Below are 26981 nucleotides of genomic sequence, written 5' to 3'. Positions count from 1 at the left end.
TTACAGCATCTCTGTTTCAATGAAAAGGGGAAATCATGATAAGATATCTATTTTAAGACATGAAACTTGAGGTGGAGTTCTGTCTTCCAGTATGATGAAGTGAGGAAGACAATAAATCCTCTCCCCCCAAATCAACTATAAAGATAGACAAAACTTCCTCTCGGCTGATGGAACAAAGTGTGAGCCAAGGAATGCATCCAAACTTCAAGCCACCAGCTCCCTCCACTGGGCTCTCTTGTGTCCCCTGTGCATACACACAGGTGCTGTTGGCCAGAAGACCAGAAGCCTTACTGATTAGACATGTTTGTGCACAAATTCAATCTTCGTCTGAACAAACAACAATCTTTGGCTGAACATTAAGGTATGCAGGCACAGTGGTGACCCCTAGGAGGAAGTCAAGGATAAAAATAAAAACAAGAGGAAAAAAGGACAGACAGCAGTGACCAGATGTTGTGGGGGAGAGATTTCACAGGTTTAGTCCAGCTATAAACCTAGATGGTATGCACTAAGCACTACTTTGGCGGTTTCTCAAAGGCAAAAGGAAAGAGGAGAATTGAGAAGACCAGAACTCAATGTATGACTGAACCTTGGTGAGTTTAGCGTTTTTTCCTCTCCAGTATCACCAAGTCAAGCCAGAAATGGACAGCAGGGCACAGAGGAAGCTCCTCTAGTCCTGGCTCAAGGAATGAGAAAGGAAACTCTCTAACAGTGAGAGAAAATATGAAAATCCCTCCACTTTATTGTCTTTCTCCCTTCTCTTGAGCCACAGCATCCAAGCAATCACATGGTGTCCATAGCAGTGGCTGGAATGAGAGACTGCAGGACCTAAACTCTGAGGAAGCGGAACTATCCATTTTTCCCACTCTCTATCCTCCCATTTCTAGGCCCCAAATGTGCAGACAGTGACGGAAGTACAAGACAAAGTGGGGTAACTAACTCCAAAGTTTCCCACCCAGAGGAAAGATAAGCCCATAGGGAAAAAAATACAAGGGAAATCACTGAGAAGGAGAACTCAAGAAAGTAAGCTAAAAACGTTGTCTGTGAACTTCTGGACTCACCCCAAACCATGTGTGCATGGATCTGATGCTATTAGAGACCAAAGATTAAAATGCATAGATAGAGACCACTGCACAGGTCTCAGACTGGGACACAGGAAACTAGCGCTGCAAAATAGCACTGCGAAGGCTTTGAAAAATGAATTGACATTGGAACCACAGCCCAAAGAAGATGGGTTGGAACTTGCAGCAAAACTAAAAATTTTGCTCTGTGAAGCTGGGAAAATGAAAAGACAAACTACAGACTAGGGAGAAAATACTTGCAAACCATATATTTGACAAAGGACTTGCATCCAGAATATATAAAGTATTATCAAAACTCAACAGAAAGAAAAACCACCCAGTTTTAAAAATGGACAAAAGACTTCAACAGACACTTATCCAAAGAAGGTATACATGCTGGGAGACAATTCTTCATGGGTGTCTCACATTTCTGAACAAGAGGCCTTGTAATGGACTATCTTCAAGGATGTCTGCATATTTAACACTCTCAGAAGAAACAGATGACTATCTCCCTTCAGAGCAGAGGGCAAGTTTGTTTACTGTTCAGTACAATAGATAAAATATTTCCCTCTGGGTCAAAAGTCAGGTGGGTTTGTTTGTGGCCCACTATAAAAGATTTAGGTTCTGTAAGCTTAGGTTCCTCAGTTGTGACATTAGTCCCAAGTGACTTAGGGGCAAGGGTAGCCCATGTGAAGATGAAGATTGCTTTACTGATGTCCTGTGAATAACAAAGTGCTTTGTCTCTGACTCCAGAATCTCATGACTTCTGCCAGCATCCATGAAACTGTGGTAGGCTAACTTGTACTTGTAAGTAAGGTAAAAAATCACATCCTTCACAGTTCTTGACAACATGGCAAACAAGCACATGAAAAGTTGTTCACCATCACCATTCATTAGAGAAATGCAAATTAAAGCGACCAGGCGATATCACCACACACCTACCAGTATGGCTCTGGTAGCAAGGGTGCAGAACAATTAGAACATTCCTAGTGGAATGCAAATAGCACAACCACCATGGAATACACTTTGGTAGTTCTATAAAGAGTTAAATACACTCACTATACAACCCAGCAATCCTATTCCTGGTTACTTCCTCCTAAGGAATAAAACTGATCTTTACTCAAAAATTTATACACAAATGTTTCTAGTAACATTATTTATGATCACTAAAAAATGGAACAACCAAAGTATCCTTCAATAGATGAGTGAATAAACAAACTGTGGTACATCCACGCAATGGAACACTACTTAGCGAAAGAAAGAAAGAGCTGATATACCTAACAATTTGAATGAATTCTCAAAAGCTTTACGCTGAATGAGTGAAGCCTGTTTTTAAAGTTGACATATGGCATAATCAGTGTTTGTTAAGAATTAGGGTTGGAGGGAGGGTATCTATAAAGGAATAGCACAATAAAGTTTTTTTTACAGGTGATGAAACTGTCCTGTATTCTGATTATGGAGATGTTTACACAAATCTATACATGTTTTAAAATTCATAGAACTGTACACTCCCCCAAAATTCAATTTTACTTTATGATTTAAAAAAATCTTGAGAGGCAATTACTAGGGATTGGGGACAAGTGAAAAACAGAAGACAAAGTGATCAAGAGACAACTACAATAAGAGGTCCTAATGACAGAAGTAACACAGTGGGAATGGAAAGGGGAGGGATGGTAACCTATTTGGCAGTAAGATCTCTAAGAGTTAACTAATGAGACATGGCAGGGAGACTTGCAAGTTTAGTGATACTCTTTACTGTCTCTATAAGAGTAAAGCCCTCCAAGGACAGGATTTAGATCTAATGCACTTACCATTTAGTAAATGAGGCTGAGGGAGAAAGGAAGAGTAACAAAATCTAGCCAGAGTCTACAGTGTTAAATTGAGGAAACTTTAAAGACGATCTACATTCTTTTATAATACAGATAAATACATTGAGAGTGAGAAGTTACGATTTATTCAATCAAAAAGGTTGTAAGTGGCAGGGCCATCACAACAGCCTACATTTTTGTACTAAGTCCTGAGTTCTACTGAACTATTTTCAGAGTCTGAGCCAATCTCACTGTCATCATCCTGTGGTTCCTTTCTTCAGTTCCAAGAAGAATAGACAACAAGAAATATCTAGTTCTTCTTTATATAAATTCAGGAAGTTTAAATTTTTTTATACTATAAATACTAAAGCACAAGTCTGTTACTAAAATGAACACATTTTAGGGAATCTACCTGATACATGGGCCAGCACCTTCCCTTTTCTCAGGGAACTGTTCCCCGTATCTACAAAGGTAGGCTGCTGTGTTTGTAAAAGGTGCAGTCCCTTTCCCCTACGACTTCAGGGCTACTGCTGATTGAACCAGAGGTGGATACGTGATCCAAACTGAAGTTTTGGAAATGAGACTAGGTCTGGGCTGTTCTCTTGAATGATGGAGAAGTTGGGGCATGACCACCTTCCAGCAAGTGGTCTGAGTAACAGGATAACCATCTGCAGAGAGAAACAGACACACACCAAGAAGCTGAGAAAAGCAGCAGAAGAAAAATACTCTCTAGGTCCTGAGGGGTTTCCATTTCTCAGTTCCAATCTTTTACTAAAGTTTAGCTGCCTGCCTACTCTCAGATTCCGGAACATACCCCTTGATCCCTAACTTTTTTTCTTATGCTAGCTCCAGCAGAGCCTATTACCTGCACTCAAAGACCTGTCCAGGTACTATGCTGGAGCACGAAGAACCATAATAGAAGTGCTGTGAGCACTACTTAGCATATACTAAGAGCTCAACAGGTCAAGATGAAAACAAAAATAATAGCTATTCTATGAGTCTATGAAGACCAATTCAATAGACATGAGAACATGCAGACTGGTCAAACATGCATTCAAATCTCATCTCTGCAATGTGACTTACGACAAATCAGTATTTCTGAGACTTTCATTCATACCTCTCTATCCAACTTCCACTCCTATCATTCTCCTCCTTTTCACAAATCTAAGCCCCAAAGGCCTTGTGCCTCCATGACCTCCACGCTGGTGTTAGATCTGTGTGACAATATTACCTTACATGGCAAAAAAAACAAAACAAAACAAAACAAAAACTTCCCAGATAGTTAAGATTACTAATCAGTTGACCTTAAAATAGAGAGATTATCATGGATTTTCCAGCTAGACCCAATAATAGCATATGAGTCCTAAGTGCAGAGGAGAACAAGAGCCCAGAATAGTCAAAACAATCTCGAAAAAGAACTTATAGTTTCCAATTTCAAAACTTACTACAAAGCCGTGATAATCAAAGCAGGGTGGAACTGTCACAAGGACATACATGTGGTTTAATAGAAAAGAACTGAGTCCAGAAATAAACTCACACATCTATGGTCACGACTATCAAATGGAAGAGTCTTTTCAACAAATGGTGCTGGGATAGCCACATGTAAAAGACTGAAGTCAGACTTGCCTCACACCATATACAAAAATTAACTAAAAATGGATTAAAGATTTAAATGCAAAAGTTAAAACTATAAAAACTCTTGGGGAACAAAAGAGGTAAAATTTCATAATCTTGGACTTGGCAAGATTCTTAGATATGACACCAAAAGCATAAATGACAAAAGAAAAGATAAACTGTACTTCATCAGAATTAAAAACTTTTGTGCTTCCTAGGACCTCATCAAGAAAGTGAAAAGACAACCCACAGAATGGGAGAAAATATTTGCAAATCATACATGTGACAAAGAACTTTTACCCAGAATATATAAGGAACCGTTATACAACTCAATATTTTAAGAGATAAACAACCCATTTTTTTAGATGGATGAAAGATCTGAATAGACACTTCTCCAAGGAAAATACACAAATGGTCAATAAACACATTAAATAATTTTTGACATCGTTAGTTGTTAGGGAAATACAAATCAAAACCACAGTGAGATACTATTTCACACTAGGACTAAAAAGTCAGATAATAACAAGTGCTGACAAAGATGTGGAGAAATTGAAACCCTCATACCCCGCTGGTGGGAATGTAAAATGGTACAGCTTCTTTTGGAAACTAACTGCTTGTGGAAACCATCTGACAGTTCCTCAAATAATATTAATTAGTGTTACCGAGCAATTCTATTCCAAGGTATATACACAAGAGAAATGAAAACATGTCCATACAAAAACTTGTACATGAATGATTATAGTAGCATCATCCATAATAGTCCAAAGAGAGGGGAAAAAAACCCCAATGCCCATCAACTGAAGAAAGACAAAAAAAAAAAAAAACAGTATATTCATACAATAAATTATTATTCAGTCACAAAGAGGAATGAAGTACTGACACATGCCACAACACGATTAACCTTGAAAGCATTATGCTAAGTGAAAGAAGTCAGTCATAAGAGACCGCACATTATATGATCTCATTCATATTAATGTCCAAAACAGTGAAATCTAGAGAGACAGAAAGTAGAGTAGTGGTTCCCTAGGACTGAGGGGCAGAGGATGGGAATAAAGGAGATGCTAAGGGGTATGGAGTTTCTTTTTGGGGTGATGGAAATGTTCTAAAGTTGGTTGTGGTGATGGTTGCTACTGAACTGCGCCCTTTAAATGGGTTAATTCTACGGTATGTAAATCCTACCTCAATAAAATTGTTCTTAAAATATAAAGCAGAAGAGGAGACCAGAATGGAAGCCAGAGGGATTCAAAGAACCATTGCTGGCTTTGAAGGTGGAGAAATGTAAGGAATGTGGCTTCTGGAAGGTAAGGATGGCCCTCTGCTGATAGCCAGCAAAGAAATGAAGACCTCAGTCATATAACCTCATTGAACTCAATTCTGCCAATATTTAAGTTATGCCTGGAAGCAGAGTCTCCTGAGAGTCTCCAGATAAGAGCCCAGATTAGATGACATCTTAATTTTGACCTCTTAAAATCATTAATAGAGGGCTCATCTGAGCTGGCCAGGAGTTGTGAATCACAAAACTTTGAGATAATAAATGGGTGCTGTTTTAAGCTGCTAAGTTTCTGGTAACTTATTATGGCAACAAGAGAAAACAAATACAGGCCTCCTTTCAATCTCTCTTGTTGGGGGTCTCTGCACTGTGTTCCAATGCCCAGATGAGATTCACATGGTGATTGCTCTCTCATCATTCAGGTCTCAGTTTTCACATTGTACTTTCAGAAAGGCCTTCCCTGGGCACTCTACCTAAAGTAGCAGGGACTCCAGCCTAGCCAGCCCTCACCTCCACCCTGGGCCCAGAACTGTTTCTCTATGTCCTGTTTCCAACAAGTGAGGGTGTGTAGAGGAGCTAACCAAGCAGGCCTGAGTTGCGCAAATCATGCACACTCTTAAAAGGGTCTGCTTGTGTGACTGACCCTTCAGCAGCTCCTGAGAGTGGGGGTCTTGGGGTGTCCTTATGTACTAACTGATGAGGGTGTTTCGTATACTTGGAGTCTCCATTCACACTTACCAACTTGTCTGGACAGTCCACGTGCCCTATGGTGAACACTGCTTTCCTTCTGGGCGTCTGGAGTTGTAGTGACTGTGGTCTGTCACGAAAGTGGTTGTGCGTATGTGAAAACCCTGGAATCCAAGGCATAAGTGAACTTCCCCAACAGAAAACACTTCACACATGTTGCTACAGTTTGTTGCTGAGGGATTAAATGCACCCCATCAACTCCACTGGGAGAAGACTCTTAGAAGCTCATGCTTGGTATCCTCCAAATTCTGCTCAATGCACCATTTTCCTTTACTGTCCTGCCTGGTATCCTTTCACTACAATAAAACATAGGCAGGAGTGCATGAGTCCTGCAGTCCTTCTAGTGAATTACCAAACCTGGGAATAGTTCAGGGTGTGATTATAAAGGGGTGGCATAAGGGAGCTCTTAGTGGTAATAGTTCTGTATCTTGACTATCTATGGTGATGGTTACAGGAATCTATATATGTGATAAAATGGCACATAACTATACATACACATTATGGAGATGTCAATTTATTGGTTTTGACATTGTACTGTAGTTATGTAAGGCAGAACCATTGGGGCAAACTGGATGAAGAGTACACAGGACCTCTCTGTATTATTTTTGCAACTTCCTGTTAATCTGTGATTTCAAATTAAGTTTTTTTAAATTCCACTTAAAATGTATTACATAAAAACACCTATGATTGAACCAATGTGTATCAAACAGATGAATATACCACTCAGATTGTTCCTGTTTCTAAGTATGGAAAACAAAGTGAGCAAGTGAACCACCAAAAAAAGTGCCTGCCATGATGTGAAAGGCTATGTAGTGGCGATGACAGCTGTCTCTGTGGGGCAAAGCCAGTACAGTCAGCACACCTAGACTCCACATCAGTGCTATATAGACAGCATATTCTCTTCAGTTAGGGAGGAACATGGGGGATCAACTCTGAGACTCAATTGTCTTCCCTGGGCAGAAAGACCTATCCTGAGTCAGACGGGCCACAATCCAGAGCTACCATCATCACTGCACCCAGGAGGGAGGTCAGAGGGGCCATACCCAATTCCTGTTTGAGCACTGCACTCCAATAACTAGGCTTCTATTGAGCAACCTGGCATAAAGAACGCATAATTCAACTGGCCCACTCACGTTAGGGATGCCGGAATAAAAAGATCTCTATTGCTGAGACAGTTGAGTTTCTGGTGAACTCTGCCTCAGGACTAGGACTTAATCTGGGCTGAGGTATCCTAAAAACGGCCAGAGCAGTACAAAGCTCACATTGTGTGTGTTCTTCCTTAAGGCTCCGCATGCAAACCAGGTTCATTTCATAAAACAAAAAATACTTTGTAGATTTGAGTAGCTTCCTCCTATCTTCCTTGTGAGAGTCCTGCTTCCTATTCTTGAGTTTAGTGTCATGTCCTCATAGATCAATTCTCTGGGCTACTCACTTGGGATTTATAGAAAACATCCACTCAACTCTACTAAAATGATAAACTATCTTGAAGCTCAGTTAAGAAATAGAATTTATTGCTAAGCTTTTTCCCTTAAATTTGCTTTTTTCCAGTTATAGAAGTAAAAGATGGTTACTCTAAAAAATCTGAGACATAGAGACAAGTAGAAATTAGAGAAAACACCACCTAGAGACAGTCACTATATTCTTGTAGTGCTTTCTCTACTCATCATGATCTCATTCAGTTATTCAACAAATATTTATATACTGATTTACACTACATGACATGCACTTGGGATACAAATGGAAGTAAAAATAAAGTTTCAGTCCTTGTATTGCTTACTGTCTAGTATGGGAAATCTGACTACACATCTAGAAGGCCTGAAAGAAGAAATTAAAACACTATGAACACTGAGGAATTAATTTTAAAATTATTTACTATTATAAAAATAATTTGTTTATATTAAACAAGTTAAATACGTGTATATGAATTTTATGAAACTCTTATAATAGCCTAACAACAACAGTTTAGGAAACATAAAAAGAGATCTCATTCCCAATAGTATCAAAATGTAAAAACATCAAGGAACTATTCCAATAAAAATTTATGTGCTGCATAAAAATACTGAGATATAAATAAGATTTAAATACATAAAATAGATAAAATAATGCCATTTGCAGCAATATGGATGGACCTGGAGATCATCACACCAAGTGAAGTTAGCCAGAAAGAGAAAGAAAAATACCATATGATATCACTTATATGTGGAATCTTAAAACAAAGACAAAAACAAAAAACAGGACATGAATGAACTTATTTACAAAACAGAGACGGACTCACAGACAGAAAACAAACTTACAGTTATGCGGAGGGAAGGCAGGACTGGAAAGATAAATGAGGAGTTCAGGATTTGCAGATACTAACTACTATACATAAAGTAACAAGGTCCTACTGTTAAGCACAGGGAACTATATTTGATACTTTGTAATGGCCTATAATTAAAATGAACATATATATATATATGTATAAATGGGTCACTTTGCTGTATACCAGAAATTAACAAAACATTCTAAATCGACTATACTTCAATTTAAAAAAAAAAAAAAAAAGGAAGGCTTAAATAGTTGGCAACACATACCAGGACAAAGTACGAGAAAATTAAGTATTATATAAATGGCAAATATTTCAGAACTTTCAAGTTCACTATAAATGACAATAAAATGCCAAAAGACTTTTTTGAACTTGACAAAATTATTCCATATTTGATCAGCAATAACAGATTAAAAATTTTTAATATTTTAAATGAATTTAATTTACTGAAAACTAACTTTTGGCAAACTAGTTAAAATAGTGTGAACTTAGCAACAGAACTGGCAAATCACTACAGAACAGAATGACCCAAAAATGAATATGCTAATACATAAAATAATTTATTATTAGAGGAAGGAAGAGAAAGGAATTTTCAATAAACATTCCTAGAATAACTGGTTAGCAATCTGATATCCCCCCAAATTAATTACAGTATCTTAAGGTGTTAAAGTTTTTTAAAGACAAACAGAAAAATAAAAAAAATAAAATTAAGTATTTATGAAACTTCTAAAGAGGTGAGGGCTATCTCAGCTTACAAGCTGCAGGAGAAATCAGAAAGGAAACAGATTTGAATACATGAAATGAAACTTCTACCTAGTTTTTTAAAGGCCCCACTTAGAACCAAAATAGAAGGCAAATAAGAGACTAGCAAAAATATTTTAAGTAAGTAGGACAATAAAGCATTTTATCATATTTAGAAATTATACTAATAAGACCTGTAAAGCTCTGATACAAAGGATAAGGATATGAGCAGACCATTTACAAAATGGAAATAGCTTCTTAGAAACAGACATGGAATGTCAAAGGGTTTGTACATTGTAAATTTTAATGTATACCATCAAACTGGCCTCACAAAAAGATTGCACCCAGTTATCTTCCTACCTATAGCGAATCTACTTTCCCACAAACTCATAAAAACTGCATTATTAATTTTTAATTTTTGCCAATCTGAAAGGCAAAAAAAAGACTTATTTTAATATGCATTTCCTTAAATTAACCATCTTTATAGGTATTTATTGATCATTAGCATATTTTCTTTGAAGAGTTAAACTCTTCCTGTTCTTTACTCATTTTTCTATGACATCCTTTTTCTTTATACAGGTGCTCTTTTTATGTTATCTTTTAATCCTTGGCTTTATATATTATGAAGATACTATAGTTTTAATCAAAGACTTCATGTTCAAATTGGTATCCAAGTTTCACTGACTTTCATATCATTAAATACACTGCTTCCAAAACGAATGTGAATGTCACAGAGAATCAGTGGCAGAGTTCCAGTGTTAAACATAACAAAACAAAGTATCCAAACACTAGCCTGCCCAAATAATTCCAAATGATAATCAAACCCATGGGACATAATGTAGAGTTTATGCTTCTGGAATGAGCAGGGCCAGCACAGCAGCATTCTTAAGGAATGAACTCTAGACAACAATCTTCTATTGTACCATGTCACACCCTCTTCACTGAAGTGAAATTATGATTCCAATCTGAGCATGCCATTCCCCAGGCGAATAACTCACATTTACATGCGAAATAACCTAGCTGCTCTAGTCCCCATTCTACCGTGTTCTACCCTCTCTTCCACAGAAGCAGCCAATTCCCTAACTGGTCAATTTATCTCATAAGTAACCGACCAAAAATTATGTCTCTTAACTCAGCTTAAAGTAACAGCAAAGTGCAAAACATAAGGTGGAGGTGGCTTCAATGATCAAAGGTTTCTGTTTTGTTTTTTTCAAACTTATACCCCAACCTTTAGCTCTGCTGCAGCCACTTTGTCCTCAGCCGGTTGCTACCGCTGGGCAAAGTGAGACAGACACATGTCTATGAGATGAGAGAAATTCAAAAAGCAATTGCCTGGATTGAAATGTACTTATTCAGATTTGTTAGATGGCTCAATCCAACAAATATTTGTATTACGTTTTAAGCTTCTGAGAAGTGCCTTGTGTGTAACAAAAAATTAACCAAATTCAATTGCAGAAACTTTCAAAAGCTGCTAAAACCATCCCAACTGTTGTGGGTTGAATTGTTTTCCACTCCCCTCCACACCAAAAGATAGGTTGAACCCCAATATTGTGAATGTGACCTGATTTGGAAATAAGGTCTTTGCAGATATAATTAGTTAAAATGAAGCCATACTGGATTAGGGTGGGTCCTAAATCCAAAGACTGGTATCCTTCTAAGGCAGCCGTGAAGAGACACAAGGACATACACAGAGGCCATGTGGCCACCAATGCAGAGACTGGAGGGGTGCAGCTACAAGCCAAGGAACTTCAAAGACTGCCAGCAATCATCCTTCTTACAGACTTCAGAGAGGGCATGGCCCTGGTGACACCTTGATTTCAGACTTCTAGCATTCAGAACTGTGAAAGAATAAATTTCTGTTGTTGTTTTTAGCCTCCTAAGGAGTTTGTGGTAATTTGTTACAGCAGCCCTAGGAAACTAATAAACCATCCAATAAGAGTTGTTGCAAATTCTATAAATAATTGAAATAAATGCATTTTCCACCAGCTGACACGGAACTGTGGATTCACAGCATTGCCTGCTCTTTACAAATAAGGTGATCATAGATCTCAGTTAGTGAGAACAGTCTTGGCTTATGCCTATTGTCCTGGCATAAAAGCACCCTTTTGGTTCTCAAAAGTGACCTGCTTTGGATAATGAAGTACATGGTCATCTTATTTATGAACAAGCCTAGAATACCCTTCTGTTTGTCGGCCTTCAGATCCCACCCTATTCAAATAACATCTGACTCCTCTTTCCCCACTGACAAAATAATCCTCTCTCTCTAGTTCCTATAGCATTTTATAAATATGGCTATTATAATACTCATGCTCTATTACAATTACTTGCTTACTTGTCTACTCCATGTTTGTAGACAACACAGTGCCCAAGAACAGGATGAGTACTCAATAGGTATTTTCTAAATTTATTACATGATTTATTCAGAAGGCTGACAAAGTACCTGCAGAGACAGCTTTCTTTTACTTTGTTCCTTGTGAAAATTAGTAAAAGAAAACCTCAGCTAGAATTGGTGTCAGGGGTGGGTGTAGCTCAGTGGTAGAGCATATGCTTAGCATGCATGAGGTCCTGGGTTCAATCTCCAGCACCTCCATTTAAAAAGAAAAACTAAAAATAAAAATAGAACTGGTGCCAGGATGGCCTGGAAAGGAAGCCCTTGTGCCCTACCACCACTACACTCATCATCCTCATCATCAGTTACCCCAAACAGGAAGACATCAATTACTCCAACAGAAAGACGTCAGCTACTGACTCAGGAACAGGAAGAGACGTACCTTGTACTCCCAAACAGGAAATGTAACTGCTTTACTACCTCAGCAAGAGAAAGAAGTTCTTTCCCAGCAACAAGCTTAGCCAATGGAGAACGTCACAGCTCTGTCAATGAGAAGACAGTCATCACCTGAACTTTTACTTTCCTCCAATGAAGTTTCATTTTTTCCTTGTTGATACTTTCCTTCCCTTGTCCCTCTTCTTACTATAAAAGTCTTCCATATTGTGTAAACCCTCAGAGTATCTGTTTGCCAGATGAGATGCTGCCTGATTCACACATCCTTTAATAAAGGCAATTAGATCTTCAGATTTACTCAGTTAAATTTTAGTTTTAACATGTTTATACACTCTTCACGGCCCAATGAAGGTAGGAGGAGAAACTTAAATAGTAAAATGACTAACTTATAAAGCAGTGGTTCTCAAATTTTAGCATGCCTAAGTATCACTTGGAAGGCTTGTTAAAACAGACAGTACTGGGCCTCAGCCCAGTTTCTGATTCAGAAGGTGAGATAGGGCCTGAGAATTTGTATTTCTAAAACATTCCTGGATAATGAAGCTAGGAACTACTCTTTGAGAAACACTGCTATAAAGTAAGCACCACACTTACTAAAAGATTAATTTCTTCCCATAACTTCATTCCTAGTGGGAAACTCTGAATATGACAGAGTAGCTGGTGGCAGAGCAACATTCCTGCTAAGAATTAGGGAAGCCAGATATATTTTTAAAACCAGTGTTTAAAGACATCAGAAAGCACCTGAAGCAACCAAGACTAAAAGGGCCTAGATTCTGGAAAAAGAAAGGAACCATAGAGAAAGAAAGTAACATTCTGCAACCACTTTTCACCCTAATACATTTGCTGATTCTGGGGCAAAAGGCTGAGAATCCAAAGGAACCATGAGAGCTCTTGGAAGAGGTGAAAAGCAACACTCAAGGAGTCAAGATCTCAGTGAAAGAAGAGAGTCAAAGAACTGGGCCTAACAAGAGGATGGTTTTTCCCCTGAAGACATTTACCAAATGCTGTAGTTGTACAAAGTGGGCTTCAAAACAAAACTGAAAATCAAGAGTGGAATTTTCAGCAATCTCGTTCTCAGGAGCCAAGGTTGTAGTACAGGAGCTACCAGAGGGAAGGACCCCAGGGAATTCACTAGCCAATCAGTTGGAGCCCTGAACAGCCAGCTACTTGCCAGTATTAAAGGCAAACTAGAGGGAATCGTAGCCTTATCAAACTGGCAACACAACCTTAACCATCAACTCAATTCCAAACAGGATTAGGTGATGAGCCCCCACTCTACCTGGATGGCAAAAGGGAGGGGGGATTCCTCTCTGAAAAAGAACAGCATCATCTGGAGCTTCATTTTATTCACAGCGCTCAGCATTCACGTTAACTGAAAACCAAAAGGAAACAAGTAACAGAAACAGATGCTCAGACAATCCAGACACTGAAGTTAACAGAAAGACTTTAAAATAATGATGGTTATTTAAATTTCCTATTTGAAAAAAATAGAAAAAAGAGGAAAGAACATATAAAAAGATGAAAAATTTCGACTGAGAATGAGAATCTATAAGAATCAAACTGAAATTCTAGATCTGGAAAGTATATTAACTAAAATTAAGAATTCAAAGGGTAGATTTAATAGCAGACCAGACACAACAGAAGAGAAGATTAGTAACTAGAGCCCATGTCAATAAAATATATCCATACTGAAGCAGAAAGAAAAACTAACAAAAGATATAGGGGGAAAAAAGTGTAAAGAGAACGAGGAACACTGTGAAAAACTCTACCAGATGTGTAACTAGAGTTCCAAAAGGAGAGGAGACAGTAAACAGGGCAGAAGTAATATTAAGAGGAAAGAATGAAATTTTCTAAATTGATGAAAAGACAACCCACAAATTTAAGAAACTCTTTGAACCCCAAGCAGAATAAAGACAAAGACAAAGACAACCACACAAAAACATAGCATAATTAAACTGTTGATAATCAAAACCAAAAAATTAACTTTTAAAAGTAACCAGTGGAAAATGACACATTACTTTCTCAGGAGCAACAATAAAACTAACAGCTAAATTCTCAAAAAAAAAAAAAAGACAAAAGATGATAGAATGACACTTTGAAAGTGTTAAAAGAAAATAAACGCCTACTTAAAATGTGGTGTTCATTGACTATTTAAAAATGAAGGCAAAATGAAGACATTTTCAGACAAACAAAAAATGAAAGAATTCATTATGGATAGACCTGCATTATAAGAAATACCAAAGGGAACTCTTGAGATGGAAAGGAAAATCATCCTACCCCAAACAGAAACATAGAAATACAGGAAGGGATAAAGAGCAATGGAAAGAGTAAATATGTAAGTAAGTATACGTAAATATTGATTATAAGGAACAATAATTTTTTATAGGTCTTAAAATACATGTAGAATCTAAATGGGTGAAACAGTAACACAGGAAAAGGACAAGTGGTGTTAGTATCTAAAGTTCTAGCATTATTGGAGAAGTGATAAAAGTATAATTTGCACTAGACTATTGTAAGTCAAGAGTGTATCTTATAATCTCTAGTATAACCACACCACAAAAGAATATATAACTAAGACGTTACTAGAAAGGAAAATTAAATAATAATTGGATAATAAATAATCCAAAAAAGGTAGAAAAAAATAAAGGAAAAAGGACCAAAACAGGTGAGTCAAAAAGAAAAAATGACAGATATAACACCAACTATAGTGACAATTACATCCAATGGAAATGGACTAATGATTCTAATTTAAAGACTAAAATTGTCAGACTAAAGAAAAAAAACCTAAATCTAACTTCATGATGCTTTCTAGGACAAAGAAAATTTGAAAGTATAAGGATGAAAAAAAGATACAGCCTGCAACATTTACCAAAGAAAGCTACTAAAGCTACGCTAGTATCACACAAAGTAGACTTTAAGACAAACAGCACTACTAATGATTTAAGGATAACAGTGTTAATCCACCAAGAAAATTCTAATGTGAGCAAAGTGGTTAGAAATTAGTCATCACTGGGAGCTAAGAAGAATACACTGGCTGTAACCAATTCTGTTTAGAAAATCTATGGCAGCTCAAAGAAGGGTAGAACTACACAGCAACACAGAGCTTAAATAATGGACTTCTCTGCAATACAATAAAACTCACATATGTACCTTATGGTGAGTTCTGAAATACTTACACAAAATATTAAAAATTTAAAACCACAAAGTAAAAGGTAGACAGTTTTAGACAACAAAAACATATACATTAATAAAGATCAGAAGATATTCTGGGGTGATGTGTTTACCAGACTGGGTAGTTCGATAAAGTCACTAAAATTCATAACTATAAAAACTAGACTCCTTGACATTAACTTCAGAAAAAGAAAAAAAAAATTTTAAAGTATTTCCTAGTACTCAGACTGTTCTTCTCCAAATACAGCTAAAGAGTTCACTGAAGAATGAAACTGAGATCTTTGCATTACACTTACCTAAATGGCAGACTCACCATTATAACTATTATTATTTGTGCTTGGGGACGGAACTTGGGCTAAAATCCAATCTCCTAATCAGTTTTTTCTGTCAGAATCTAAGAATTTTAACTTCAAAAGAATCCCAACTTATTTCTCAAGCACTATTTAAGTTGAATATATATATATATAAACTTATTTATTCAATTACAAGACCAAAGTACTGAAAAGGCAAAAATTCTTAAGGAAACAGCCTACAAACTCTTATGGGTAACAACAACAACAACAAAATTTGCCTGCCTTTTATTCTCAAATATGTGCAAGAATAAAAGTCGGCTCCTGGTAGGGAGGGTACAGCTCAGTGGTAGAGTGCGTGCTTAGCATCACAAGGTCCTGGGTTCTATCTCCAGTACCTTCATTTAAAACACAAACAAAACTAATTACCTCCCCATCAAAAAGAAAAAGTAATAATAATAAAAAAATAAAGTTGGCGTCTGTGAGAAAGTGGCGTCTACTTCATACAGCTGATATTCAAAGGATTTAAATGTTGAATGTCAGTATTCTCTCCCATCAGACATTCTATTTCCTGGTGGAGGTAACATCACATGATGTTTCGTAAAGGCATCAGCAGCTAGCATATGGGCGTGAAAATACTCTGCCATCTAATTACTCCTTATAAATGGTATTTGAGATGTGTTCATTCATAACTACACAACATTTGAAATCCCAGACAAATAAAATCTACACACTTATCACACTACAACCCCAACTGCAAAGGCTAATTAATTTATACAAATAAAAATATAATCCAATTTGCTAAGTAAAAGCCAAGCATTTTACTTCCTGAGACACTAATTATAATGGATATTAGATGTTCTGTTTCATCAGTTTATGGTGGGGTTTTTTGTTTGTTCTCATATTTTTAATTTGTATTCTGCTTATAATATCCTGTTCAAAACTTAGGTCACTAGCCCAACTCATTTTTCAGGAACTTACTTAACAATGACAAAAGCCTGATGGAAATGCAATTAAGAAACCACTGTTACATAACTATATTTAGGCAAGGACAGTTCCACCCATCGCTTAGTGATTAAGGAAGAATAAGGATGTTCTCTGTTCTTTATAGTTTCATAGGCTAGGTCACAACTTAGAATATACTGTAGGAACTCTAGTACAGTACTTCAAAATAAAATGATCTGGAATTACGTGGAACAGACGCATATGAAAACTCACAGTAAATAATGGTTTATTTATCTGTACAACTCTAATGTGATACAATTTCTAATAAAACACAGAATACACCTAGTAATGTCACTACAAAAGGATGATCTAAATTCACCCTAAATCACAGCAGTGAGAATATCAGCTAAAGTTTTACTCTAAAATATAACACAAACCTCCTTTTCCAGAATGGCATACTATCTTTGTAACTATTATTGTGGTTTTCCTGATCTTATGAGACAAACTTATAACAAACAGAAAAAATATATGCATTTCCCACTTCTCCAATCTTGATGAATATCTCAAAGACATATTTCTCCCCAGCTTTATAAACTATGGCCAAATGCCCATAGTTTGTATCACTATGTAGTTTCTGGATTCCGGGAAGATCCGGAACTGTTGGGGCCCTTCTGCAATGGTGGGTTCTAATACCTGCCAACATGTTTACTTCCATTCCCTGTACACGCCTAGTCCCATCTTGTGGGCTCAGCCTAATCCACCTCAAGTAGTACGAAGTGCCAGGTACAGAACCCTGAGTCTGTCATTTGAGTTCAAAGTCTCCACCAGCTCTTGTATGACCTGGAACAAGTTACTGCTCTGAACCACATTTCTTTGTTTTTCTTTTAAGAAGGGCAATAAGGGGAGAAGACAACAATGAGATAAAGCATATAAAGGGCTTATTATTAGCACATGCCTGGCCCATGCTAGCACTTGATAAATTTGAATTATTTTTACTTAAAAGGGCAACTTTTTAGCTTGAGGAAAATATAGATATATTAATTTACTGGGCACTACATCTAAGATGAGTGGATCTATTTCCTTCCTAAAAATAAATTATATGTCTGGAATTTCCAAGCCAATGCCCTCTGTGTTGGAGTTAACACTCCAAAGCTACTTCTAGAAATAAATCTTAGTATACAAGGGTATTCCCTTAGCCCATCTTTGAGTGGAGGTGAGGTGACTTTCATTTAAATATTTGTGCTTGTAAGACTCCTCTATTTTCATGCCCCCCCGTGATAAAACATGTCTACTAAAAATATGGCTCTGTGATTAACCAAACAACATAAAAAATAGATGTACTCAGAGAACTTGTGAGAAGCACAAATGCAAACCCCACTGCTCATAAACTCATAACAAAAGCTCCACTGAGAAACAAAATATTTATGAAACGTAACCTGAAGACTGTGCAATCCCCATCTACTTATCTAGGTAATCTGAAACAGATCCTTAAGTTAACCAGTCTAGAGATCTAAGTGCTTAGACACCACAGCATCTTGCCAGCACCAGAACTGTTTTCACTGAATTATGTTTTGATGTTATGTCATCAACCTACACAACGAGACAATGAGGATTTTACTAAAAAATAAAGTAAAACACAATATAGCCCTTTGAAATACATGCTGCATTTACTTAAGGATGATGTAGTTGAGGAGCTTCTCCATACAAGGAATCCTTGGGAATCCAAAGGAGGAATTGGTCTTTTATCTCATGGTCACTGCACCATGTAACAGATCACATTTCTCTCTGAACTGGCTACTAAAAAGCAGAGTCAAATTTGTGGCTCTAACAATGCTTAAGACTTCAGTCCAAGTACTTTGTGTACAGATCTCATTCCTGTTTCCATCTTAATTTTTCTCCCACAATCCTGAATTCAGCCCCTCCTTTATTTCTGTTATGTTACCAACAGAATGTTGTATATATCTTTGTAAGTCATTAGGAATCCTTTCTGGAACAAGACGTGATATAAGTAAATAGTATGTTCCACTTAAAAAACAGCGTAACACAATAAGAAGATATTTTCTTCCATTAATAAACATTTTATGAGTTCAATTTCTAGAGGCATTATCTTTCTTGCACTCTAAAAGAAAAAAAGAGTTGTAGAAAATATCATGTCTAAAATTAGGAAATTCTAACAATAGAGGAACTACCAAAATAAAACACTTTCATTATGTATTTTTACCTTTGGAGCACACTGAATATTGTAAATATATCCCATGTAAAAATCCCCCAAAAGTCATTTTTATTTTAAAATATGGACCAAACCACCATAAATGCAACTGCAACTGAGAATCTATTCTGAATAAGAACTGAATACACTAGCTTAAAAAATGACTCATAAAATTTTTGTACAGCTCCTTCTGCACTGCCCTGTGCCTAGTGTAGGGGATGCTATGGTGCCGACCATCCCTTAAGGTTGAGACAGCACAGATTTTAGAGCCCCAAAGGGTCCTGCTACATTCCTGCTTCAGGGATTTCAGTAATCTTGCTGTCATTTGAGGACGATAAAAAGCTTAAGACTCTGAGCTGGTAAAATTTTATTCCATCATGAACTCATACTTAACATTCTGATCATAACTTCTGACTTTTAACTACATATTCATCTAATTAGTTGATTATACTTACAGTCCTTCACCCTTCCCACTAACCATAAACAAGTAAGCTATGCCACCAGAGACATGAAATAATGCTATACAATAAAATAAAAATTATAGACTTCCTATCCCACTGTAGTAACTACACCAACAACAGGAATCTTACAGGGTAACTTGAAAGCAGCACCATAAAGTACAGCCTTTTCTTAAAGCATTTTAGGAGTTTTATCCAAATAACAAACAGATAAATTATGAGTTACGTAATACTACCTGGGATAAAGGTAAGTCAACTGTTGTTGTTCTCCTAAGTGTTGAATATTCAACAATAGCCTAGAATATGTCAAGGCATTTCAGTCATATGAAACAACATACATGATGTTTCTATAATGCTTTACGATAAAAATGAGCATTTAATAAGACTTTCAAAATATCTGGCCTCTTGTGAAATCTTTTTTTCAGTGCGACTTTATTGCTGGGTTAAGAAGCTACTTAATAGCATTTCTATTCTGAGCCACAGAATAGACAGGTGTTATGTTACACAGGTATCTTCTACACTTTAGGGATGGGTCATCTCTGCTAGAGATGTTTACTTTGCAACCAGTATAAACACATGTGCTAAAAATTGAACTCATATTTTCAAGACAGAAATTCTGTGCCTCTAGCCAAAGACTGACACAAGTAAATGCTAGTTCTTCTACATGAAGCCATTAAAATAAGTTAAGTACTGGTCAATTTTTTTTTTTTCACTGAAAACCAACATCAGAAACCAATGATGTCCTCATCAAGTCCTCATGGAATACTTGTGAATGCTCAACTTGGATTGAGATGCAAAGAGACAAAGGCAGAATTCCTGTTTACAGAAGCTTACAAATCAGCAGGGTCAGACACTCTCATAAACAATCAGTAAATGAGTACACAATTCAATTCAAACATTTAATGAGCAGAGAGGATTAAAATACAAGCTAGCACATAACCAAGCCCTATACTGGGCACAATCCTCATCAGACACATAGCAGCCAGGGTGTAAGATCCACGTCAAATTCCATTTTAACGAGGCAAATAACCCTCTGTAAAACCCTTACTTGGTTCTGTCATCATCAGATAAAAGTCCAAGAATCTCCTGCATCTCAGTCCCTATCTGCCACCACTCTCTGCCCTGCATTTTTTCACTTTTCAAAAACCACCTCCTGGTAGTTACTGGCCTCTTCTCCTTTAGTGGTCCCTCCCCTACATCCCCACTACACCTGAAATCCCCACCCGGCCTCGTTAGTCTAAATGTCACTCATTCTTCGAGACACTTCCAGTATTCCCCAATACAGTTCCTCAACGCTCCACACCCTACCGTCCCTCAGGACACTTAGGGCGTTGCTCCTCAGTGCTCTACTTCAAGCTCATGCTGCTCACCGCATTGTATTGAAAGGATCCTTGCTGTCCCTGACTCCTTAAGTGGCTAATGTCTAGAGAGAAGAAAATGATTGCTTCGAAGATCAATAAACATTCAAATCCTTGAACACTTCTTAATCTTCCACCTATGAATCAGTAACTCTTAAAATTAACATTATTTATCATCAGATGGACTAAATAAAATCAAATCTTGCACTCCGCCAAGCTTTCTTGGTATTTTAATTAACTGACTTAGACTTCTGTTTGTTTTGCAGTTTTAGGTTTACAGGGGGTAAAAAAGTGCAACTTTTTTTTGTATTAGCAACTGTAACTATCTTTTAATCTCAAAAACCAAACCAAAAATAAAACTCTTCAGATCTAAAAAGTACTCCCCAGGTGAGGCTGTAAACTCATCCTGACAAATTTCCACATCTAATCTCACGGGTAAAACGAGCCCCCCCACCCCACCCCAGCGCCCACTGACACATTTGCCAACCACAGAGCTTGGTCACCAGCGCTGAGACACCACCAGCAGGCTGTGACCTACTCTATGAAGCGGCCGAGTCCTTCCTGCCTCTGTCGACTAAACTTCCGTGATGGGCATCACCTCTGCCCTCCTCCAAGACGCTTTGGAAACAGGGACTTCTGCTCCAAACCCCAGGCCTACAACTTCGTCCTCAACCACCGGGCAAGAGTTAGGACCAGTCTTCCAGTGCCCGTGCCACGAAAGACAGCATCCTCTCAACTCCGGAACCTTCCCCTCCCCAAGACCGACGCGGGTTGGTGAAGTCCCAGCGCTCCTGCCCAGGCCGGGCTGCGACGGGTACCTGAAGGGCCTAGGACGCGACCCGACCGGCCACCACCACAGGTGTCCCCTGGCACAACGCCGACTGGAGAGCGAGGAGAGAGCCGGCCAGGGGTAAGCCAACGCGCGAGGGGCGGACGGGTGGCAGAAGGCGGCCAGGAAACGAGACGTGTCTGTCCGTCGGAGCTGGGCCGGACTCTGGAGAACTTGGCGACGAGCCTCTGAAACGGGCAGGCCGTGCACGCAGAGGGCTGAGAGGGGCCGGCCAGGGCCGCGCCGCCGGGCCCCGGGCTGGTACGGAGGCGGCAGGAGACACCGGAGCGAGGTGGCCCCGGCCGGGTGGACAGCACGGACCCATGACCCAGCGGCCCCCGCGGGGACGCCGCCGCCACCGTCCAGCTGTGCCGAGCCGAAAACCGCGCCTCCCTCAACCCCCGTCGGTCGTCCGTACCTCACAGGCGGCTCCACCGGCGTCGGGTCCGCCGCTCTCCCCGCGTCGCTCGAGTAGGTCCCGGCGCCAGTCCACAACCCGCCCTCACGCCGGCCCTCCCTCTCGCGCGCCCCGCCCCCGGCGCCGCGAGCGCACGCCACGCACGCACGACGTCACTTCCGGGGCTTGGGCGCTGGTGGGGAGGATGCGGTTGCGAGGTTCCCGTTGGAATCTCTCTGGGTGGAGCGAGGCCGAGGCTAGCGTGAATGATACAGCGACAGAGCCGTAGGACCAGAGGAAGGAGGCGGCCTCGGTGCCAGTCCTGGGGGGCTGACCTGGAGGGTTCGGGAGCCGGCGGAGAAGACAGGTGTTTCCCTGTCTTCTCTTCAGCCGCTTCCGGGATCCCGCCCCTCGGGTGCCGCGCACCCTGGGGCCCCTGTCGGGCTTGCAGAGGCAGAGGCTGCCGGAGAGCAGTGTTTGGATCAGTAGACGGACGGTTCCACCCTGGAGGGAATGAGGCTGCCATCGCTTCACGCGGACTTCAGGATTTTAAAAGGGTTCGAGTTAAAGGACCTTAAAGAGATCGGTTGATCTAGAAGGCGGTTTTACAGCTGAGCATAACTTAGTCCCAGAAGTTAAATAAGTTAGCGCCACACAGTGTTTAATGGTCGAGTCATAAACGGAGTCCCGTTCTCCGTGATTCCCGTTTCAGGAATGCTGGAGACAGTAGTTGCCTCTGTATTCTGGATGCATTCTGTAGTACAAAGTGCAGTCACGACTGGGAAAAAAAAAAAGAAAGAAAATACTATAGTGTTATGTTCGGGAGGAAGACTTGGGTTGGAATCCCAGATTTGCTGAAGGCTCCCTCTCTGAGCTTGAACAGGTTGCCTTATTTCTCCGTCTTTGCTCATTATTTGCAAAATGGAGATTGATTCGCTTCTCAAATTATTCCTTAACACAGGAGGGTAGCAGAATATGCGATGACAATCCCTTTCCTCTTTTGTCTTTACTGGAAAATGATACCTAAGTTGGCATTCTAATCCTTTTCCCTGGGCATCTCCATGTATATGTGAGGTATACATGTTAATAAATTTCTACTTGTTTTTCTCTTGTTACTCTGTTATAAGAGTCTCAGCCAAGAGCTCAGGAAAGCAGAAGGAAAATTATTTTCCCTCCTCCACAGCACCTAATGTGTGCTAGGCTGAGGACACCAAACTATTTAAAACAAAAAGTACTTATGTTGAGAAGCTTACATTCTAGGGGAGAGGTGGAGGAGCCAATAAACAATAAATTATTTACAGTAGAACATGAAATAGTGATAAGTGCTTTGGAGAAAAATATTACAAGGAAGAGGGAAAGCCAGTGCAACCAAGACGTTTGAAGTTTTAGGGTGGGCAGGAAAGCCCTGGCTGAGAAGGTGGCTAAAACAAAGAATGAGGGAGCTAGCTACACTGCTATGCAAATATCTGGGTAAGAGTGCGCTAAGCACTGGGAACAGCAAATACAAAGGCCCTATTGACACCTCCAACCTGTGTAGCTGTAGCAGAGTGAATTGAGGGAAGGTAGGAGAAGAGACCAAAAGGTAATGGGCAAAGCAAGTAAGGGGCTAACCCCAAAGTCAATGTGGGAGGGGACTAGCAAAAGTGAGGACATTGGAAGGTCTGACTCATTGGGGCCATTAATGCACTATACTACCACACTCCCCTCTGGGAGAAGGGGTGGTGTTGTAGGCTATTAGAAAGGGGCACCAAAGGTATAGCTAACTGAGGAGGCAGTGTTTTAGTTTTCCAGCTTGATGATAGTTATATGGATATTCATTGTAATATTATTTCAATTTATGTGTTGTTTTTGCATCTTATAAATATTGGTCCCATTGGAAAAGTGAAGATAAAAGAGGACTAAAATAAATTAAATCCTAGAGTGGGTCAAAAGAGAAAGAGCCAGCAAAGAAGTCCTTTTAGCATTTCTTAGAAAGCAAGTCTACTAGTAACAAACTTCCTTAGCTTTTGTTTATCTGAGGATGTCTTAATTTCTCCTTCATTTTTCAATAGTTTTGCCAGATACCGAATTCTTGGTTGACAGGTTTTTATTTCAACTCTTTAAATATGACATCTCTCTGCCTTCTGGCTTCCTTAGTATGTGAATTGGTTCTCTCTTGGTGCTTTCAAGATTCTTTTTCTTTGGCGTTCTACAGTTTGATTATGTGTTTTGATTTGTGTCTCTTTGAATTTATCTTGAAGTTCTTTAAGCTTCCTGAATTTGTAGATTTGCCCCATTTTCCTTATTATTTGCTCAATCTCCTCCTCTCTCCAATTCTCTTTAAGATTAGGTTACAAACATCATGCTTCTTGACTCTTCCATATTTCAGTGTGTATTTCCTAAGAATAAAGATATTCTCTGAGAAAACCAAGGCAAAATTATCAAAATCAGGAAAATTAACATTGATAAAACCCTATTATTTAATCTACAGCCCTTATTCAATTTTCATCAATTGTCCGCCAAATGTCCTTTATAGCTATTTTTTTCCTGGTCCCAAATCTAACCTAAGATCACTTAATTGTCATGTCTCTTTAGTTTTCTTCAATCTGGACTAGTTCCTCCGTTTAAATTTGTCTTTCATACTCTTGACATTTTGGAAAAATATAAGATGGTTAATTCTAAAGGATATCCCTCACTTTGGGTTTATCTGATGTTTTCCCATGATTAGATTTGAGTTATTCATTTTTGGCAGAAAAATCTCATAAATAATGTTGTGTTCTTCTCAGGGTGTTAAGATAGGTGGTGTACATGATGTTTGTCCCATTTTAGCTAATGCTGACTTTTAATTACTCAAGTGGAGTCTTTCAGGTGTCTCCACTGAGAAGTTACTGTTTTTACCTTTACAATTAATTAGTAATTTATAGGAAAATACTTTGCGACTATGTAAATATCCTGGTTTAAAGAAAAATTTAGTTCATCAGTTTTAGAATACATTGATAATTCTTGCCTAAATCAGTTATAATCATGACAGTTGCTAAATGGAGATTTTCTAACTCCATCATTCCTTCTACATTTATTAGCTGATACTTTACTCAACTGTCCTTTCTACCTCTTTTATGTAGTTATTTATCTGTGTCAACATGAATTCATGGATTCTTACTTTATTCAGTGGGTTATAGCCCATTAATATAATTCTTTCCTTTTTATAATAAAACATATTTCCAAAGTTTTGCAGACATTTAATTAATTTGAGAAAGACACAATATTTCAGTTAGTTTGGAAAGATGACCTTTTAAAAAAGAGTAAGTGAATTCCATTCAGGATGAAATAGACTATAGGACTGTATTCCTAATCCATCTACTTTTTAAGCTGTCAAATATCCTCATTCAAGCTACTTTTTCTGTGACATCTATTTACAGAGCCTCTTGGAAATGAATTAAAAGTCTCTGACTTCTTCAACAAACTCTTGAGAATTGTGAGAAAGCTCCAGATAACAAGTATGTTTTCTCCTAGGAGCAAACTTCAGAGCCTCTTCCCATCTTCCCAACTGGCATTTGATCTAAGGTGAGATTCTTGGTGCCTGTGTCTCACTGGGAGATTTTATTTACCCAATGGGAGGCATTCTCTAGCCAGCCTCAGCCATTTTGCCTTGGCTAGAGATGTGCCTGGCTGCATACCTTTATCAACAAAAGATCCCAGTATATAAATTTTGTCATGCTTGAAAGTAGTCATAACATTGGGAGAATCTGCAGTTAAATATATAACACTGTCCTTTGGAAATAAATCCATATGAGACTTTTTTGTTGCCGTTAAAAGCAATTTGTTCCACTTTTCTCTGTAACGTTTAACTAACTCTCTATAGTAAGCACCACCTGTTTTAAGGTTGCAGGAATAAACATGGAAAGGATCAACATTTCTTCTGTTCCATCCTTCCCTTTCTAAAAGTTGAGAAACAGAATTCTTCAGTTCTTTTGGTTTCATATAGTCATCATAAGCCATGTCAAAAGCCAAAGGTTGTCCAAATCGCATGGCCTGGGCACCCTTCCAGCGCACTGCAATGTCCGTATTCCTATCCAGAAGTCATAGAAGTAGAAAGTTTTGCTGTTTATCTTCCTTAGTGGTTTCTGGTAGCTGATTTTTTTTTTCATTTGTTCTTTTGCTGCTACTTTCATTTCCTTTTTTATTTGCTTGGCTTTTTTCACTTTTTCCCTAACATATAAGTATTTTAAATATTTTTGGATGATTTAGAAACACATTCCATATTGGTTTTGAGCTCATCATCCCTGATGTGTTCTGGTACTTCTCTGCCAAGCAATCTCCACATCTCAATAAACTCCCTGCCGGCAGCTAGAGCATCTTCCTCCTTGCTACTTGAGACTGTTGGAACCTCCTCTTCTTGCATGCTAGATTTCAGTGTAATTTTCCACCCACCCTACTCCAGCTGTTGAGGAGGTGATGTACTCTCCTTATTAGGACAGGACACTGCTGGTATTTTGGAAGACATGTATCTCTGCAAAACTGTTGAAAATAAAACCCTTCTCTTCCTATGAAGGGTAAATGGCACCAAAATTCTAGCAAAAGGTCTAAAGAAAGTGATACTAACACTCATTTGGTGGGAAACAGGCATGTAAGAAAAGCCCCATGGGTGTTGGAGAGACTCCTGGAGAAGTAGGGGGTGGCTGCAGCTCACCCTGGGGACATAGACACTGGTGGCAGATGTATTGGGGAACATACAGCCGTGCGAACTATAATTATTTGTTTTGATGTTCGAATTGTCCTATCATTTAAAATTTTAATAATGTGTGCCTAAGACAGGAATTTTGACTTTATATAACTTGAGCCATTATTTCTAGCAGCAATTATATGAAAAGAAACAAACCTTTCTTAACGAGACATACCTGGTTTGTAATAGTAAAATCGTATCATTATCACAGAGAAAGAGAATTAATTTTTCTACTTGCTGTATGATAGGACACATTTCAGTTCTTCAAAAACTATTTAATATATACATTAAAGAGGAAAG

General features: G+C 38.6%; 1 protein-coding gene and 1 pseudogene across 9 annotated transcripts in view; both read right to left on the bottom strand.

Annotated features, from left to right (window-relative positions):
- LOC102537036 (rab5 GDP/GTP exchange factor) overlaps positions 1–22139 on the bottom strand; it is a 94786-nt gene extending 72647 nt beyond the window's left edge. For 4 of the 9 annotated variants that reach the window (XM_072943049.1, XM_072943051.1, XM_072943052.1 and 1 more), the window contains exon 1: positions 22001–22127. The gene's annotated coding sequence lies outside the window, so the exon portion shown is untranslated. The other 5 variants (XM_072943046.1, XM_072943048.1, XM_072943050.1 and 2 more) reach the window with 5 other exon arrangements.
- A 3251-nt stretch (positions 22140–25390) lies between these two features.
- LOC102542672 (tRNA methyltransferase 10 homolog C-like) lies at positions 25391–26567 on the bottom strand (annotated as a pseudogene).
- Between the last annotated feature and the right edge of the window lie 414 nt (positions 26568–26981).

This window comes from Vicugna pacos, chromosome 18 (assembly GCF_048564905.1).
Source record: "Vicugna pacos chromosome 18, VicPac4, whole genome shotgun sequence".
Taxonomy (NCBI): Eukaryota; Metazoa; Chordata; class Mammalia; order Artiodactyla; family Camelidae; genus Vicugna; species Vicugna pacos.
This window is presented reverse-complemented; position numbering and strand designations above follow the sequence as displayed.